Here is a 21925-nt window from a genome sequence, read left to right on the forward strand (position 1 = left end):
TACGCAATAACTCCGTCAATTTTTAGTCTACAGACTCGAAATTTTGATATACAGGGTACTGAGATTTGGGAAAATAGATGTGATCGGTTTTCGGTCAGTAATTTAGCGATTAAGGGGTTAAAGTCCAACTATATCACCTTTGAGGACTCTACCAAAATCCTCCCACAATTTTGGGTTTAAAAACTTGAAATTTTAGATATAGGTTCCTTGGACATGGATTTAACTTAATAACTGGATTTGAGCTCAAAATAATAAATGTTAAGGGGTCATAATAGGGGTCAAAGTTAAAAAATTAACCTTTTTTTGAACAGCATACACCGCCAAACACCCGGGCAACGCCGGGCAATGCCGGGCACCCATGCTAGTATATATATATATATATATATATATATATATATATATATATATATATATATATATTATCCCGAAACACTGTTTCATGGTAAACAACTGATGGCCCCTTAAAAATAAATTATTGCTGGTACTATAGTGAATTTGAGAGAGCAAGTTGATGCAGTGATTCCAGGCGATTGAATAACTTACTGACTAAATAGTTTTCTTACGAATGATAAAAAAATTGTTTGTGTAGTTTTAAAGGTTAAAACTTCCAAGACTATATATACATGGATAAAAAAACAATGCAAAAAATATTTGGTGTTTATATCTTTTCTGTATATATTTCTTACGTTTAGACGTGTAGGAATTCTAAAAGTCTTTCGAGAAAAACGAAAATGTTTCTTTCAAAAGCACATAATTTCGACTCATCCTTCGGACTTCTTCAGTGTAAATGATCACATTAGCAAGTTTTAGTTTCCCCTCTATCAAGTCCAGTGGCTGTATTCCCCTCCCCCAAACAACTGGCTTTGATGGAGTGGAAACAAAATCTTGCTAATATGATTTCAAATGATCTGAAATAACAGCAAAGGGGAGACTTGATTCCAAACTGTTATTATATAATTTTAAATTTCTTTATATTATTCTTTTTTATATGTATATCAAATGCATGTCAATGATAAATATTTCTCATATGTTATATCTTCCCTCTTTGGTTTTCATACATGCAGAACTAGGAAAGCAGATGACTACGATTGAAACATTTTATGACTGTATACTAATTTTACAAAAAAATTACAAAAAATAGGAAAAATGGACATTCCATTTAATGTGCAATATGAAGGGCAAAGTTAACATTTACTATTATATAAATTAACCTAAATGCTGTTAAAAAAAACCTTAGTTTGTAAATATCTAACGATTGGTTGCTTATAACTAAAAGGTTAAAAAGTGCAAAAAATAAGCTCTGGATGATAGATGACCGACCTTAAAGGCAAATGTCACACAGCCCACTACACAATTCAGGCTACTACATTTCCAACAAGCCTTCATTTTTCAAATTCTGTGAAATAGTCACTGAGATTTGAAACTTATAAAATTGTAAAAACATTGGTATATTAATTCATATATATATATATTCATTATATATATATATATATATTCATTATATATATATATATATATATATATCATTATATATATATTATTATATATATATATCATTATATATATATATATTATATATATATATCATTATATATATATCATTATATATATATATTCATTATATATATATATATATATATATATTCATTTCACAGTCGGATTTCGACGCGGTTTACTTGATCTGTGTTGGTTAATAGAAATTCTTGTGTGCGGGGCATTTGCTCAGTTGGTAGAGTGCTTGCCTCGCATGCAAGAGGCTCGGGTTTCGAATCCTGAGTTCGGATGTGTCTAACTGATGAGCCCAAATAAGGACGAAACTCGAGTCTTGGACTTCCGGTTCGTTGACTGTCATGGCTCTTGTGAGCTGCGGCGTTGTTTGGCTGTGGAATTTATTATATATATATATATTCTTATCCGTGTCTGGTTGAATATTTTAAACTCTCCCTCGCCCTTACCGCCTTCCAATGTTTATTAAATTTTAAAACTTAACTGTTGTCGAATTAGTATTGGAATTCTTCCCACTTTTTTTGAGCTTCTTCAAATATCGTTTTTCTAATCATAATTTCTGCAAAGTCTGATGAAATTACTTGATTGTTGATACGATTCGGCAACCGAAACGTGTGTAACTAAGCAGATAAAATGGTAATAAAAATGTATATTTGCTCTGCAATAGTATTGAGGACTTTCTTCAGGTTTTTACTAATTACCATTTATATATATATATATATATATATATATATATATATATATATATATATATATATATACGAAACTAGCAAAGATGTATATGTACAAAGTAGACTAATCGCGATAGATGAAGCTTAACCCTGTTAAAAGTTACCATTAAAATATATTTATTTAATATAAAGAATAAAAGTTACATATAACTTTATTATATCATGAGTTTAATAAGAAAGGCATACGATAGAAAAACCTTTTTATGCCATGACATTACAAAGCTAAATTCTTCTCGTCAGTTGAAGAGAAAAGCGAGTATTATAGAAAATATAAAATGTTGATAAAAACTTGCTTAAGAACATTTAGATTAGATATTAAAGAAGTATTTTTTATTTGCTTCCCACGAAAGCAAATTCAACACACGGTTGTTATTAAGGTGGGGGAGAACCAGTCCCTCCCCCAAAGGGGGCTCTATGGCAGTTTCCAAATAAATAGTAACTGTCTTAGTATGAAGGGCTTCCCCTACATTTACCAAGGACAAATTACAGAACATAGGAAACATATATATATATATATATATATATATATATATATATATATATATATATATATATATATATGAGATTGCAGATACTAATATCATGAGTTAAAACCTGACCTGTGCTGACGACGATTAAAAGCCAGAAAAACGCGTGTCCAGTGCTATACTTTCATGCATGTAAAATAATATATATATAATTATTTTTTTACTATAATAATTAAATACTTACAGACACTAGTGTTCATATATATGTATATATATATATATACATATATTTATATAAAATCGGTTAATAAATTCCAACGAAAGAAAGATGTATATTTAAATAAGGGAGTAGTCACCAACAATGTGTATTTTTTAACATTATTTTATTATTCCGTGTCTTGGTTTTTCATTGAGAATTATGTTTGAGTCATTGTAATAATGTTTTTAAGTCATTGAAATCGTTTACGCGCGTTTCAGACGTTCTGTGATGCGTCCTCGTCAGAAATATTCCCACTACAACTAATACAGAAAGGTATTGAACCGGCTGAAAAAATTCCAATAGACCAACTAAGAACCCCAAAAGAACACAACAAAGAACAAATTCTAGCATACGTCTCTACACACAACACAAACAACCCAGAACTATTCACACAGATAACAAAAAACCTTATCCTCCTAAATCAGAACGACAAACTAAACAACATACTTAAGACAACAAAAATAATAAATAGCAAACGCCAACCCAAAAACTTAAAACACATCCTAACTTCCTCAAGACTCGTCCCACATACTACAAAAGGAGTTACAAAATGCAAAAAACCGCGATGTAGAGTATGTGACATAATAATAGAAGGTAACACATACACATTCAAAAACCCAGCACAAACATTCAAAATAAAAAAGGATCTAAATTGCACCTCCAGATATGTAGTATATGCACTAAGATGCACAACATGCAACACATCCTACATAGGCGCCACCAAAAATTTCAGCAATAGAGTAGCCTTACATAAGAGCAACATCAAAATTGCAGATAACAGACACCTCTATGTTTCAAAACACGTACACACATGCAGTGGAAACAGCTTCAAAATAATGCCAATCTTCCAAACAGACAATTATTTTTATTTACTTACACAGGAAAAAACTTCATCACCAAATTCACTCCTGAACTGAACAGAACCTAATACCATCACACAAAAACATGAAATGCAAGGTACACTCGCATGCACACCCATACACATACACATATACACACCCACACATAAATCAGAACCGACACATTAAAACACACACGCGTGGGCGCATACAACCACACACAGACATAACACCCCTATCTCTAATACAACACACTGAACAATACTACCCTACTTAACCTCGAAACCTACAACACTAGGAGACACCTAGAACCATAGTATAATATCTGTTCCAACACCTCGCTCCCTCCTCAGTCAGGGGAGGAGAACCCCCTCATGACTGAAACGACTATCATCCCTTCTATCATACCCCTCCCATACCTACACCCCCTCCAATGCCCCCCCCTCTCTGGGGAACAAAATCTTCCCCACACTAGGAACCGATCCTGGGTCTGGCCATACCCACATGGGGAGACAAGTAAATAGAAACATTAAAAAATCCCCTATTTTAAATACATCCCTCTTTCTAAACAAGCATAATATAAGACTAAAACGAAAAATCACAATACTAAAATCCAAGAATCCAAAAAATAAATATCAAAATAGAATGAAAGCACCCCTACCCTTACTTCAGAAGAGCCAGTCCCCCCTCCCCACACATACACATTAGTAACGACCTCGGACCACAGCTGCCTTCCTAAGGAAGCAAATAACCCCCAAATACTATAAAACAATATACACATTCCCAAACCAATAAAAGCAAACACACACACGCACACACACGCGCACACACACACATAAACACACACGCACACACGCACACACACACACACACACCCTACCCCACCCTAAAAAAAAAGAAAAAACATTAGCAGAAAGAGTGGCTGACTACAGCGCGTCTCCCTGGACAAGCCAAATAAAAAAGCAATAAAAATTCAGCATACCAATGTATAATAAACACTTACAAGCCTCCACCCCTTGGAAAAACTTCAAACCAACTACGAAAATCGCCATTTTTACACATTTGAAAATAATATCTGACGAGGACGCATCACAGACCGTCTGAAACGCGCGTAAACGATTTCAATGACTTAAAAACATTATTACAATGATCCAAACATAATTCTCAATGAAAAACCAAGACACGGAATAATAAAATAATGTTAAAAAATACACATTGTTGGTGACTACTCCCTTATTTAAATATATATATATATATATATATATATATATATATATACATATGTTGCGTTGTGTGCACTCAGTCTATATAACTGCGTGGACAAAATGGTCGCCGGACAAGTTTACCGACGAGTGTATATTTTGAATGACAACTAAAAGACTCGACTGTTTACAAAAGATCCCGAGTTTATTTTCAACAATCTTTCTTTACACTTTTGTCGGTTTTCATTGACTCCACTAGCGAGGAAAGAGAGTGTTGTTAGAGATAGGTGGCGTGGCGAGGGGGGGGGGCGTTGACAGATGACAGGCTTGTTCTCTCCGCGTCGGCCGCTTCTCTCTTTTGAAAACCAAAACATCTTTGTTTATATTGATATCGGTCACGTTTCTCTAGCCAGCTGCGAATGTCGATCGCATTCCGATATGGTTATGAAATATTTGTTGATGTTATTATTTTCGATTGTAGGCCAATTTCCTTTTGTTTGTTTGGCCTTGAAACATAACCGCGTTCCAAAATGTGTGTCACTAGCTCAGGTGACGCTCGTGCAACATTCCATGTTGTCATGGTTGAAACGTGACCCTCATATCACGTTCTTGGCTTGCCTCTCCAATTTCTTCAGCCTGTCCCCTTATTATACAACACATATATATATATATAATTAGTTTTTACTATAATAATTAAATACCTACAGACACTAGTGTTTCATCCTTTCTGGAATCTTCAGTGCAGGGTGTCACGATTAACACCAGTCGACAGATTCGAACTCGGCAACACGAGCCATCTCTGGCATTCGGCTACCAGTAACCGCGTGAAATAACGCTGAATTTTAAAATTATATATATATACACTTGTGTATATATGTGTATATATATGTATGTTCATATGTATATATATATATATATATATATATATATATATAAACAAACATAATACTAAAAAACCAAAAAAAACATTTAACTACATATAGGTTTTAAATAGGTCAACTACTAGATATCATTAGATATCTACACTCTCTGCTAAAAAAGCACACACAAAGGAAAAGTTCAACATAAGGTAAACTGGGCCTTTGTTCTGTAGGTGCCTGCCCATTGGCCGATTAGGAAGGGAGCGGTGGAAACTAAGAAGTTGATTGGCTTTCTTAAAATTCAATAGAATATGCGTATATAAAAACGCGAGACTACAACAACCCTTTGGATAAGCCTGACGAATACTAGTGTAGATGAAACACTGATTATTCTGTGTAGCTTAATTGCCATATATATTTTTCTAACTTTCTATCTAGCTCTACTTATGTATTGAGCACTGTTGAATAATTACTTAGTTTACGCATAAAATTATACTTTCGTATATTAATTTATGTGATTAGATGAAGTAGTAATATATATATATATATATATATATTATATGAATTATATGTTAGGCTTTAAACCGACGGTACTAATATTTGTCTGGCCTTCTGTACAGGTTTAAATAAATAAATATTAAGCTCTTATATTGAAAGTTTTTTTGTAATCGAGCACTTTGTTGGAATTTTATTTCCCATAAAACAGTAAACAAATATATATATATATATATATATATATATATATATATATATATATATATATATGTATGTATGTATATATATGTATATATATATATATATATAATCGCGGAAGTTTTTAACCTTAAAAATATACGAAAACAATTATTTTTTATCATTTGTTAGAAAACTATTTAGTCAGTAAGTCATTTAAGCATCCGCAATCACTGAATCAACTTGCTCTCTCTAATTCAATATAGTAACAGTAATAATTTATTTTTGAGGGATCATCAGTTGTTTACCATAAAACACTGTTTCGGGGATTTAAAACAATATATATATATATATATATAACTTTTTTTACAAGACAAAACTTATATAGCAGATTAAAACGTACGCCTTGGGGTCCCTTTCACCAACAAATTCATCATGCGTTAATCCTTGGTATAACACAGAAATACTAAAACAAATTAAATTATCAAGAAATAGAAAATATTAAGGGAAATACGAGAAAAAAATCGAACGGGAGTTCATGTAAAATAATATATGCAATTATATAAAATGTATGTACGAATAAAATAGAGGGGGTATGGGAACGATAAAAAATATATATCCGAGCAAGTCCTATGATGTTACAAGTATCTTCTATCGACAAAGAGAGGGCTTACGTGAAATAATCGAGACCGATTCCAAAATCTTTAAATTCAATCTGGTGTAAGATTCTAAAACAATTCATTTTATATGCATTAGCACAAGCTAAATTTTCGATTTAGTGTTGGCCGATGGCAGATCCCAAGGTTAATGAGAGGAGAGAGCGACGTGGCTTGCTCAGTCTAATTTCTGCTGGTTAATGCACGTCTGCAAATTTAAGGAGGTTCGACCTGCATAACAAGGAGTGCACTGGCAATTAAATTCATGAATAGCATTACTTTGTGTGTTGTAAGGCAAACTATCTTTCGTGACCCGGGAAATGCAGATTTTACAATAAAAACTAAACACAACAGACGAAAAACAATTCGTTACAGACCAAGGTAGTTTTATAGAAGTATTGAATTTTTCTACTTCATTATTAATAGTATAATTCGGGGGGGGGGTTTCAAACTGTGGTCCGCGAACCACACGGTGCCCGCAATGACAAGATAGTGAGGTCCGTGACCGGATAGCAAAGGCTTTTTATGCGTAATTTAATTTTATATATGTTTTTTAATCGAAAAATTTCTTCTTATAATCTGTAAATGTATGTACCTAAAATTTTAATTTTGTAGTTAAATTTAAGCTCTTTCCTTTAATGGAACCCCATCAACACCGCCAATTTTAAATTTCGTCTGATGGTTTTAATTTAATAAATTTTTAATAATAAATTAATAAATGTGGTTAACTAAATCCATTTTAAACATTTGTTATTTTTTTATTCTGGTAGTTAGTTATCTATTGCCATGCAACTGACGCACTAAAAATTCAAAATATGTATGCTTAACAAAATTTGTTTCTTTTATTATCGCGATTGATACACATTTTATGTTTTTTTTTGTAGAAAGATTAATTTTTTTAATAAGGTTATTGATAGTTTTTAATTAAAAGTACGTAGTTACAATTTGCAATATTAAAATACTTGTAACTTATTATTTATAACATCTTACCAACTTTATAATTAAAACAAATGAAAAATCTGTTGTCCTTTCGTAATGATTTTATTTATTGGCAGACATACGGAAGAACTTTCTTTAAATAAATAGTTTAAGTTTATTTCTGCTACTTAATCCATATGCCTCTTTTATTTTAAATATTTTTTGGTTACTTTCTTTTTATGTTCTGTAGCATTGACTTAATTACTGACGTGTGAGATTTTAAATTTTAAATGTCAAAAGGGTTTGAAATAATAAACATTTTGTTTTAGGATTTTTTCCTAACTGTTAGAAATACGTTCAACCTCTTTAATACAACAAAATTCCTTTTCAGTTGAACATTTTATAAATTTGTTCATAGTGCGTATAGGGCAACAATGGAAAAGGAAGCAAGGTACTTGATTGGCACACATCTTACTCTCCAAAGTTTTTATTTTTATGAAATGTATTTTTCTTTTTCCTATGATTTTGAACAGTAAATGTAAACTTAAATGTAAAGAGTTGTTATTTGTTATCACTGTTGAAATATATTTGACGTTATGTTACTGCGTAGTTTTTTTTGCACAAAATTAAATCTCCTGCGTAGTACAGAACAGGATTACAAAGGGGATTGAGCATTAAACGCGTGTCAGGAATTCTTAATGTCTATCTGATTTTTTTTACTTATTTATGTTCCTAAACGATTAAGCTTGCATTATTTATACGACAAATATTTTATCAAATTTTAATTTTTCAGGGTGCAAACTTTACCCATGGATAATTTTTGACACGGAAAGCTCATGATGATATCATTTCAGAATCTTATACAGAGACATGAGAAATTGTTCAGAAAAACAAATTAGAAAATATGATGCAGAGTATATTCGATTTGGATTCATTGAAAGTGTGTCTAATTGTAACAGACCACAATGTTTACAGTGTTTTTTAGTTGTGGTCGAATGAAGACCGGAAGCCAGCTAAATTGCAACAACACTACAACCTCAATTTGCTACAAAACCAAAAGATTTTTTGAAAGAAAAAAAAATGATTATTTAAAGCAGAGAAAAACTTTTGCAATGTCAATAACATCAAATGATAGGCATCTGATTTAGTGGCGCTGAGAGTGGCTCATGCTAAGAAGGCCCATAATATTCCTGAAGAACTTGTATCGTCCTGTGCAATAGACATGTATGAGGCAGTTTTGGATGAAAAATGTGCTGCAAAATTGAAAGCTGTGCCACTGTCAGATGACACAATTGCGCGAAGAATAGAAGATATGTCAGAAGACGTAAAAACTCTGTTAATTGACAGAGTGAAAACAGAGTGAGAACAGGCATTGATGAAAGCACATATATTACCAGTGGATCTCAACTTATGGTGTATGTGCGATATTGTTGGGAAAGTGAAATGCTTGACGATTTTCTATTTTGCCATCCTATGCTCACTAGAATAACTGGTGAGGAAGTTTTTAAAGTATTGCACTCTTTTCTGTCTCAATCAGGCTTGTTATGGAGCCAGTGTATTGGCATATGTACAGATGGGGTGGCGTCAATGACCGGTATTCATTCATGTGTTGTGGGGCATGTTAAGAAAGTAGCACCTAATACCATTGCAACACTTTGCATGATTCATCGAGAAGCTCTGGTTGCCAATAAATGGATAATTCTTTGTCCGAAGTCTTGTCATCGCGTATTAAAGCGATAAATTTCATAAAACCAAACCACTGTTTAATCGTTTCTTTGCTATACTATGTGATGAGATGGAGCTGAGCACTCAAGTCTGTTGTTTTATACAGAGGTAAGATGGCTATCATGAGGTAAAGTAATTAAGCGTATATTTGAACTTAGAGAAGAACTGTTGATGTTTCTGTGTGTTCATGATGCTGAACTGGCTTCGATAATGATAAAATTTGGCTTTGCAAAGTTGCTTATCTGGAAGATATATTCAACAAACTTAATGTACTGAATTTATTTCTACAAGGAAGAAATTCAAATATTTTATTTAGTCATGACAAGATACAAGCCTTCAAGAAAAAAACTGAATATATGGACTACAAAGGTTAGTAAGAAAACTTTAGATATGTTCCCTATACTGGACGAATATCTCAGCAACAATCATTCAGTTAATGTTGTTAAACGACATTTGATATCACTAGCCGAACATTTTGACAAATATTTCTTGAAAGATATTCCAGATAATATTGAAGATTTTGACTGGATCAGAAATCCGTTTAATCTTGAAATAGCTGATAGCATGCTCACAGGAAATGAACTGGAAGAACTGACAGAAGTTTAAAAATCAATTTTATCCAGCAACAAGTTTCGAAATTCTGGCTCACTGTAGCCTCCGAATATCCATTGTTATCTCGAAAGGCAGTTAAGATTTTGTTACCGTTTGCAACAACATACTTATGCGAAGCAGAATTTTCGGCACTGGCCAATCTGAAAAACAAACACAGATCCAAAAAGTGACATCGTGTATGTTTGTCAGTAATATCGCCAAGAATTGACAATTTGTCCAAAGCCAAGCAAGCACATCCTTCTCACTATGTGTGTATTGAAAAATCCTACGTGTGTTTAATTGACAATAAAACTATTTGTTAAATACTATTTCATTTATTAGTATATTATTAGTAAACATTATGGACTTTTCTCGATCCTAGCTGTTAATATTGTTGTCACTAGAATAAAAATCACAGATGATCGATCCTTGGCCTACGGCTGATGAAAAAACCGGTGAGAAATGCAGATTACGCCCAGTGGTTATCATGCTCCGGGTATCGGGAGAAAGGCGACACCAATCAATCGGACATTTTACTGCCGAGGCGTCAATTTCATAATCATTTACAAGGGGGTCCCTAAGGTAAAGCCTGAAATATAAAGGGGTCCGAAAGTCAAGAAGTTTGAAAAACCCTGGTATAATTAATCATATTCTCTTGATAACCATTACGAATGAAAATGTCTTTGACAGTATTCAATTCGTGTTCACGTCTGTTCGAAGAACAAATTCTAATGCCTCTATACACTAATGTCTGAATAAGCCCAATTTTCCTGGAAGAGTTCTTTTCTTACTACAGCTTATCGCAAGCCAACCTTTATCGTTCTTTATATGGATTGGCGATCGCACAAATGATCGCCAATCCATATAAAGATCGATAAAGGTTGGTTTGCGATAAACTATAGTAAGAAAAGAACTTACTACGTTCAATCAAGACATCCAGGAAAGGCAAGCAACCTTCATTTTCTTTCTGCATAGTAAATTATAACGTGGTGTCGAGAGAATTGCGGTTGTCGAAAAAGATTTTTGCTTAACTCTCAGAAGCAGTGGCTACAAAAGTGTCATCGACGTATCTAAAATATATTGGAGATGTGAATATATTACTAAACAAAAGCGACTCATAGAAAGCCACAAAAATGTCAGCTAATGCAGGACCCACGGGGTTTACCATCTGAACTCGGTCAATCTGACTGTACATAAGATGAATTCTACTGATGTGGTACATATCAATATGAGTTCAACAAATGTATTCCCGGGGAAAGGTGGGGGGATTAGATAGCTATTAATCACGTAAGTCAGCAAAGTACATAATATATATATATATATATATATATATATATATATATATATATATATTATTTTACACGAATTCCCATTCGTTTTTCTTTCTCGTATATACCTAAGTATTTTCGCTTTCGTTTTTGTATTTCTGTATTAAACCGATGATTAATTGCTGATGAGTTTGTTGGCGAAACGAGCCCCTAGAGCTTTAACGTGCATTATTTTTAAAGCTATATATATATATATATATATATATATATATATATATATATATATATATATATATGTATTGCTTTGAAAAGTATGAATGGAGTTATTATGGGTGAAAAAAACAAAACAAGAGAAACGGGAAATTGTATAGAGACAGATCGACTAAAAAGAATTATAGGTAAAAAAAAAATACATCGAATAAAAAAGGATCCATACGAAATTTCGTGTAAAAAAATTAAGGGATCTAGAGGTTGACCTTTCGACCGACCCTTTTCAATAGATCTCGTCCGTAAGTTACATTAAGTTAAGGAATGAGAATGGAAAAAGGGGAGGAGATGAAGTCGAGAAAAAAATATATAATTAAGAAAATCCGTTGTCTACAAATAAGTATAGACAAAACAGAAAAACCAGCGTACATGTAGACTTTTTTTTTTTTAGAGTTCTTAAAATAACTCTAATTTATGTGAAAGTTCTTTTTGTCTACATAAAGCTGGTTTGCGCATCAGCACACTGACGGCCTCCAAGATGTTGAGGTTCTGTTTGTTCCGGGCTTTATGTAAAATGCGAAAACATTCACCAGAATATGCTTGGCCACAAGTTTTATTTTCGTACAAATGAACACCAATTGACGATTCGAGAATTGGTGGTCGTCCGGATGTATTCCGTAAAGGCCCGGATGTATTCCTCAAAGACCCGGATGATATAAAAAGTTTGCGTAAATACCCAGGAACGTGTTGTGCCACTCTGACCCCTAAACGTTGAAAAGTTCGACCCACGTAGTCAGCATCGCACCGACATCTAAACTCATATATTATTAAACTATTTTGCATATATATATATATATATATATATATATATATATATATATATATATATATATAATTTTAGTCATTCAATGCAATTAAAATATTTATGACGTGAAATGGTTAAATTTCAAATCAAAAGATTTTAATTATTCTATGTAAGACAAAGAACACATTAAAAATATTATAATTCCTTATCCTATAGGATTTCGAAGTTTACCATCTCATCAGAGGAGAAAATATTAGCAAATAATTATAATGGTTTACACCTTATTTGCTAAATTCAGTTAGACATGGAAAATCACAATTACACGTTTTTTAAGTATTTAAATATCATAGAGTAAAGGAAGCTAATGAAAAGGATATAAACATTCACACCCAAATTGCATGGCAAAATCCTAAGAGAATGTCTTGGATAGCAGTGTGGTTATGTGATCCAATCTGTATTTTGAGTATTTCACTTGGGATTTTACCATGCAATTTGGATGTGAATTTAGTTTTACAGATTTAATTTGTATGAAGAGAATCTCTATCTCTTTTTCTACTATTGCATAAAAGTCACTCTATGTGTGTGTGTGTGTGTGTGTGTGTGTTCTTTCCTCATAGGTACCGAAACTATCTTTTGCCAATTTAACACAAAGGTAATTAATATGTCTGACAGTGTTCTTAAATATGTGTTGTATAGAAATTCATTCGGTAAGTATCGAAAATAAAAACAGTCCGATCTTAAATTAGTATTTCTCTCGTATAGATAAAAATGTGCAGGGGGAATATTTTATATTACACCGGCTAAAGAAATTAAATCAGATTTCAGCAAATCGTTTCTTACATAAACATAATTATTGTTATCTGGAGATATAGCTCAGTGGTAGAGCATTCAACTACAGTTTGAATGAGCCCCTGTTCAAGCCCGGGTGAACTTCACCATTTTATTTTAATTTTTGTTTATTAATGAGTCCACGAGGATAAAATAAGAGGTATCATTTAAAATCGCCGCAAATCATTTCTTCGTTTGCATATTTTAAAACTAAACATTAATAAGATATAAATTTTCATCGTTAAGGCCAAATATCAGCTGACTTGATATTGCAATCAAACACTGACGGTATTTGATGAACGACATTATCATTATTATTATTTATTTATTTTTTTGCGAATTAGTTCACCAGGCAAATTGTGATCGTAATATACAATAATCAACAGAGGATTCATTTTTAAATAATGCATACACAATCTGCAAAAATAAAAATATCATATATTATTTAATTGGAATTCATTATTAACATGATTTCGGACTACTATCCTAATCTTTTTAGCTGTTTCACGATGTTGCGGCTAACTGTTCCTCTGGCCTTGGTCAGGTGGTAACCGCGACGGAATGGGAACTCCGAATCTGCGATCTGCGTTCTCAGCGATCACTGCCATCCATAGTTGTTATCGTCTCACCAAGTTTTTTTTTTGCCAAGTAAGCCCCTGGCCGGCTTTGGGTAGGATTGAAACCGCAGTGGAAGTAAATGTTGAATCTCTGCGGTTCCAAGTGAGAATTGTCTGAAGATAGAGGTTTCGATCCTACCCAAAGTCGGCCAGAGGGTTACTTCGCAAAAAGCAAAAAAAAAAAAAAAAAAAAAAAAACGTGGTGAGACGACAACAACTAACAATAATTGCTGAGAATACAGTTAGGAGATCGGAGTTTCTATCCCATCGCGGTAACCACCCGACGACGGCCAAAGGAATAGTTGGTCGAAACGTCGTGAAACAACAACTAAAAAGATGAGGATAATAGTCAGCAATAAATAAAATTAAAATTATTAAAATATCATGTTTTAGCGTATTGTACAAGACCGGACAGCTAGCTAGTAAGCAATACATCTGTATCTTCCAAAAGTGGACATTGTAAAAGATAAGTTGTGAGGATGTCTGTACTATCACAAAATGTCTATTTTTACTGATTTTATTTTCTTATTCTTCGAAAAGATTATTACCTGTGACAAGTGCGACATTGTTACTTAAGAAATCGTAATGGCATTTTATTTTGTATCGTGCGATATCTATATTGTACTTAAAAGATCTCTCTATAATTTCAAAAATTTTCAATCGTTTTCATAGGTATGGTTATTATGCGTGATGCATCGGTTAACGTTATATTAAACGCGCGGAAATCATTATTTTTATTTATTTTTGTATGATCGTTTGCTTTGGCTGATTCATGTTTTATGTATGTTTTCTTAATCGCGCTGATATATATATATATATATATATATATATATATATATATATATATATATATACGTTTTATTTTTATTACCGTATCTTTCTGTTAAGTTACATTAGTGTTTCACCTATCCGGCCTTTTTTTTTTGGCCGTCTGTAGCTTCCTCAGACTTTTATAGAAATGTTCGTTATGATGGGATGAAAAGATAAAAGAGTGAATGATGTCAGGGGAGGGGTGCAAGAAGAGCGGAAAAAAGAGGAAGGGAACAAAGGGGAAAGGTTGGAGGGGGTGCTTGGTATGTCGGTTTTGGAGTTTAAGGAACTTGTGGAGGAGGGTCTGGGAAGTTCATTTCTGGTGTGGTTAAGGGCATAGGGATACATGGAGGGGGAAGGGAATATGTGGGGTAGGAGGAGGGGTTTATTTTAAAATTCGAGTTAATGTTAATGTTTTTGGCGTCTCGTTGGTGAGATGATTTCTTGATAAGTATTTCTTGACCTGTTGGGTGTTCGCTAAGGTTCGGAGGCAGGGGGGGCTATGATTCGGTTTATTTATTTGTTTTTTATTTGTTGTTAATTGTGTGGAGAGGGTTAGCTAGCTGCCGCGCGCGCGAGCACACACATGCGCACGTACACACATATATACTTAAAGAAACGTTCACATGTATACATACATCTCCCCCTGGCGTGCAAATATATGCACATATGTGCGCATGCCTGCATAGAAACCCGCGCCGCTCCCGCTAACGTCAAATTTTCCTTAAGGTGCTAAATTGGGTACGTGTGCGTAAGCATGGATGCGCTCATACACAGTTACATACACACATCGACACATACAATAATGTAACTTAACAGAAAGATACGGTAATAAAAATAAAACGCATATTTGCTCTACAACACTATTGAGCACTTTCTTCAGTTTTTATTAATTACCATTTCTACTATATATATATATATATATATATATATATATATATATATATATATATATATATTTAAAAGAGTGTAGCCATCAACAATTGTGGGTTTTTTTTAAAGGTTTTCATCATATTTTTATTTTAAAATATTTTTATAACGCGTTTCGAGCTTAGGGTGTGCTCTCTTCAGATATTTTCGTAAAAAGTTTTTCTTTAAAATGGGAGTTTGTGGATATGCCTCCGCTGATATTAAATATGTTTTTCATAGTGGTGCGATGCGTGTGTTCAATGTTTAGACATTCTGTCTCCAACTGTAAGTGTTTCACTGTGACCGGTCAAAGTTAGTTTCAAAGAGTGTTTTTTAGTCCATATGGTGAAGGTTTTTATGGCTTCTTTAGGGTTATCACATCAATTAATATACGAAGATATAATTTTATGCGTACATTTTTCAGTATTTACTGATTAGGCTGAACAGTGGCAACTACAAAACTGATTAGCTAACAAAAACACAATAGCATGTACGAATATATACGCGCGACAACCACAACTTTTCGCATAAGTCTGACGAATTCTTACGGGAATGAAACGCAGAATATTCTGCGTATATATATATATATATATATATATATATATATATATATATATATATATATATATATATATACTGTGTAAGCAAAACCAAAACTTTAAATAAGGTGTTGATGGCAACAAAAAGTGTATTTCATTTTACGTTACAATTGTTTCCATGTCCAATCGACAATTTCAAACATTATATCGTTTGAAAATTTTCAAAAAACAGCGTTTCTTCAGACTTTATGAATAAAAAACACTTTTGACAATAGAGCATTTTTGAAGAGAAAGAAAAAGAAAGGAAAAAGAAAAAATACCTTAACGGAAAAAAGCATGTGAGAAACATTTACCTTTGCGGTAGTTACGGAAAAGTCCATTTAAATATTAATATGTCACCTAATTTTCGTATCCTTATTTAAGAACAGAGTTGAGAGAAGTTTCCACAGAAAACCCTCAGCCATTAAATTTTTTTTTTATATATATCCCATTCGTTGAGTTCCTTAATTAGATTTCGCTGTTTCTTTATTTCTCATGATTAATTTTTTTATAAAAAGAAATATTAAATTTTTATTTCTATATTTATAATACGGCCGTAACAACCTAGAAATAACGGCATAATTTTAGTTTAGTATTAGTGGCAAGTAATGTTTACAGATTATCCTTATTTTAGTACCTATATTTAAGACCATTTTAGGTTTAATGTTTAATTGGATATGAGAATAAAGAAAAAGACTGTATTATATATATAAATCCTTGTAGAACATTTCGAGTAAGGGATTTTTTCTATTTATTATTATTTAATGTTTTAGAATTCATTGTCATTCTAATTAAATATGTTTTCATATCGTTACTAAAAACGATTGCGAATGGAGGTAATCCAATTATGTTGTTAATAGCTAATAGTTAATTCTGTTGGAAAGAGGTCGATTTTTATTTTCTATAACAGCAAAAAGGAGATAATTCAGGCCGTTTGATGTTTCTGGTCCATTGATTACTAGAAAGCGTCTATGATTTAATAATTAATTTAATCAGACAGGTCCAGAACGTGCTACGATAGCTTATTTAACATATTAAAGATGTAAATTATGTTTTTAATCTTAAAAATTGGTTTTTGCCCATAGGTTTAACCCACATATATTTATCAATCACTTATGCTGCTCATGTCTTCAAAACCAGAGTTATAATTCGTGTGTTGTATTCTTGGGTATCTAAATAAAATAGTATATATCCTCTAATTATTATTCTGACAGCAAAACAACTCATTAGCAACAAATGTGTTTCACACCGATGAGAAGATGTCTACTCCTGCATTTATGGGTAAAAAGATTTAGAATAAGGAGTAAAGTAAGTAAATAAATAAACCAGCATGGATTCCGCAAACTTAAAATATCAGAAGACAAAATCAATTAAATTAATTTCCAGTCCCCAAATTGCTGATTTAATTTTTAATAATAACTGGTTTATTGTTAAGTTGTTTTATTGATTTGAAATGGGGTATCACTTATTTCACCATCAATACTGCTACAACTGAATACAAAAATTTTCCATTCTTAGATGAGCTTTATACATTATTTATATTTCTTACCCAGTTTAGAATAATGGAAGCTATATTCGCATGTTAGATTTGGACCATTCATTTAGATTGTAACATTCCTAGCTATTTAACTCTACATTAAAATTTAATCCTAGCATCCGATGATCCTAATTGTTGTAAATAGTTATACTTCAGTTACATTTAACGCGTGATAGCAGAAATCTATTCCTATGAAGACATTAATGCTCAATTATGAAATATGATAATTTTGTAGCTTACTTTTTAAGTCAACTCTTTCTGGCTTAAAACTTATTGATATATGAAAATTTACTGGATTACACGAACTCAGTATATTACATACAAGTCTCTCTCTCTCTCTCTCTCTCTCTCTCTGTATATATATATATATATATATATATATATATATATAAAATTGTTGCTTATATCCAAATAGTAGTATATTGAGATATCCTATTTTATATATCGCTGTTCCGTATCAACTTTACAGTGATCCGTTTGTGAGAAAAACTAGGTATAATTTATAAAAATATCTATCAATTAAACTACAAAGAATGTGAAATATTCGCCTGCCGCGTTCAGACTAAGAGGAACCGGAAAATCCTTTGTAGTTTAATTGTCACACACACACACACACACACACACATATATATATAGTGTAACCTTGATATAAGAGACTTCTTTTCCGGTCTCTACAGCTATTTTATATCCGGGTTACACACCTATATCCGGGTTTCTTATTTCTGGTTACATTGTACATTAACACAGGCTCTCATCTAGAACCAGAGAAAATCACTTGTATCCGTTTTTCTTATATTTAGGTCTCTTTTATCCGGGTTACACTTTATATATGTAGAGAGAGAGAGAGAGAGAGAGAGAGAGAGAGAGAGAGAGATAGAGAGAGATGTACATATAAAGAAAAAGATAGAGCGAGAAAGGTAAAGAAAGTATTACAACGCACCTAAAACATTCTATGTAGAGACAATCGCAAAGGCTAATAGGAACTTCGACACAGCTATCCTTAGTGAAGAAAAAAAGGTGTATATTTTGTTAAGTTCACGTTCGTAACACAGTGGATTATCTGTCAGTAAACAACATTAAAAGCACACATGTAGTAAATTTCATAGGCACGAGGAGAATGATCACAAAGTTCGACGTTTGATTGGAGTAGCTGGAGAGAGAAGACATGCGTCGTTTTCATTTCTTTCCTATCTAAATTTCTCTATATGTTCACGCTCTGCCCTCAAATGCTCAAGCGACTATGTTACATGAATTTAAAGAGTTACAAATAAAGAAATATAGACGCAGATGAGAAATATAAAAATACACAGAAGAGGAGATAGTATAGATAAATAAACAAAGAGGGATTCCTTCGAGACAAACAACAGTTTTTTTTAACCTAGGAATCAACACTTATCAAGGCCCGGAGGCAACTCAAGGATAAGGGTTAATGGGTATACGTTAGTCGATGTGATTATAGCGTAGTAATCATAAGTAGTAGGAATTTTGTAAATTGGACTAATGTTTTCATTTTAGAACACATTTTTTTTATATTTATTAAATCGATGATGGCAGCTCTCCTTACGTATCTTTTGTTTAGTATCGCTAGAAGATTATAACACTGATTGAGTGCAGCGAAAATATGTTTCGATGAACAGCACACACACGTACACAATGCAGACACGCGCGCATACAAAGAGGCAATGCACAGGCATACACACATACACACACATGCATAAACGTGAAAATGATTGCAATTAGATTTGAAAACGCCAATTATCGGACGTCAGATATAATTCTGTCAGAGGATCGAAGCCAATCTCGGTTCAACTGACCACAAGTAGAAACTCTAGTAAACATTGGAACGGATTTGATTAATTTGGATACTATAACGTGTGACAATAAAGAGACATGCTCGTGTAGATGACACTAAGTTATCGTGATGGGCGATCGTCATTGCTTGAAGTAGATAATGGATATATCATTTGGCCAAATCAGTAAAGATAATGCACCGGTGTTCATCACGTGCATAAACAGGGGATACATTTGTCATGCAATAATGTATAACTGAAATAAGAACCCTTAGGCAAAGAATAAAAAATATCATAAGCTTGCGATATTCTAAAGTAAGAACTAATGAACTCAACGAGGTTGTTAGATAGTGCTCAATAACAAGAGCAAAACATTTTTTATTATTTATTCGAAGGCAAAACGTTACATTTGGTCGTTACAAATAGCAATCTGTTTCAGTCAATGGGACTTCGTCAGGTGACCCTGAACCATTCGACGCTATAGAAACACTGACCTTCTTTCTATAGCGTCGAATGATTCAGGGTGACCTGACGAAGTCTCATTGACTCAAACATATGTACCTTTTTACCTTCGAATATATATATATATATATATGTATACTAGCATGGGTACCCAGCGTTACCTGGGTTGACGTGAAGTTCTGTTTGAAACACACCTGTATACTAATCATTTTCATCATGGGCAACGTGGATACCCCCACAACAAAGTAAAAGAACGGATGAAAATATGTAAATGTAATCGCCCCCAAAAAGAAGTACGTGATACCCTCTCCACCAGATATTTCAGCAGAAGGGCTACAAAGAGAAGAAACTATTCTCCGGATATTGAGCACTGGAAAGACCCCCCCACAAGAAAAGATAATTAAAAATAAATCATTACAACTCTTGTTTCAATAAAAATAGCAGCGAATGCCCGTGCAATCGCAAAAAAAGAAGAAAAATAGATCTACCAAAAATTAATTCCAAAAACAATAAAATGATTTTTTCGTCATTGTATATTGCTAATGTAATCCCCCCCCCCCCAATTAAATTTGTCATATTTTGGCGTTCGTTATGTTTATAAAATTGTAAGGTGAAAGTACAGAATGGTTTCATAAAAATTAATTAAATTTATCGTTTTTCATGTTTCAAATGTAATTCCTGCTTCCCCCACCACCACAAAAAACCTAAAAGTTTTTGTATTTGTCACGTTTTGTCCACTCGATCGCCAAACTTGAAAAAAATGCTAGAGATGACATGTCTGATTGAACGATTTGTGGCTAAAAAGTGGGTGCTCATTTTACGTTAAATTTATATAGAAAAATTATCCCTCACGGTAAAATGTTCATTTTTTTTTCAAAATTTTTTCTTTCATATTATTTATAAAGACTGCTTAAACGTATTAGGCCACAAAAAAATCAGGTCTTAATGTTTTTGGTAAAGTTTCTTTCCAACTCTCCCAAAAACTTTAAAATAACGACTTTTAATGGTTTTCCGTGGTGATGAAAACGAATATTACGTTTAAATTTGGGGCAGAAAAGTAGTTTTCATGATATGAAGAAATTACATAAATTATAAAGTGGGGATCACTTTCCTATATAAATTTAACGTAAAATGAGCACCCACTTTCTGGTCACCTAGTAATTACTTCATATAATAAAACAAATTTGACTATAATATTCGTTTTCAGCACTCTCCAAAATTGGCTATTATGTCGAATAAGTAATGTCATCGAGGTAATTATTTAAATAGATTTAATTTAAAGTGATATGTTAATGACCGTAAATCAATAATGTAAATGTGGTTTGAAGAATGCTATATATTGAAAGTGCGTATACAATATAATGTGTCCTTTGACAGAAGTATTATAGCATGGGCATTAATATTTCTTGACCAGGAGAGGTGTACAAAGATTTGGCCTTTATATTTCTTTGATCATTGGGAGTTGTACACACACACACACACACACACACACACACGAACGCTACTACTTTATATATAGACTAGCGGGGGTACCCGGCGTTGCCCGAGTGTTTGTTTCCGGGACGGGGGGGAGTTTTAAAAAATGTTATGGTAGGTAAGTAGGAAGGATCAAACCCGGAGTCATGAGTAAAAGTAGGAAAATACAGTGTGAAAAAAAACAAAAAAAACATCTGCAACGTTAACAGTTC

This window comes from Euprymna scolopes, chromosome 8, assembly GCF_053919585.1.
Source record: "Euprymna scolopes isolate OS-2025 chromosome 8, ASM5391958v1, whole genome shotgun sequence".
NCBI lineage: Eukaryota > Metazoa > Mollusca > Cephalopoda > Sepiida > Sepiolidae > Euprymna > Euprymna scolopes.